Raw genomic sequence first — 372 nt, forward strand, 5'->3', positions numbered from 1 at the left:
CAGTCCAAAGCAATCAAAACCGTGCGTCCTACATCCTGTTCTTTTCTCAGTCCCTGTCCCTTCTTTCTCATTCTTCGGTGTAGCTGGTCTTTTTAAGAGAACATCCGTAGTACGTCTGTATGCAAAAAAGGAAAAAAAAAAACCCCCAACAACAAAAAAAAACCCCAAACTGTGCTGTGGTGTAGTTTTTAGATGTTTGTAAAGAACAACCAACCAATCAACAACAAAAAAAGTACAAAAAAAAAAAAGCAAACTACTAATTCAGCTGTGGTCTTTGATTTGTCCATTTTGTATAAAACTGAGTGATTCGATACAACAGTTATTTTAAATGTCATGCTAGGGAAAAACAAAAATCGCCTACAAAAAAAAAAA

The sequence above is a fragment of the Gavialis gangeticus genome, unplaced genomic scaffold, assembly GCF_001723915.1.
Source record: "Gavialis gangeticus isolate Ggan-Ray unplaced genomic scaffold, GavGan_comp1, whole genome shotgun sequence".
In the NCBI taxonomy this organism is placed as follows: Eukaryota; Metazoa; Chordata; order Crocodylia; family Gavialidae; genus Gavialis; species Gavialis gangeticus.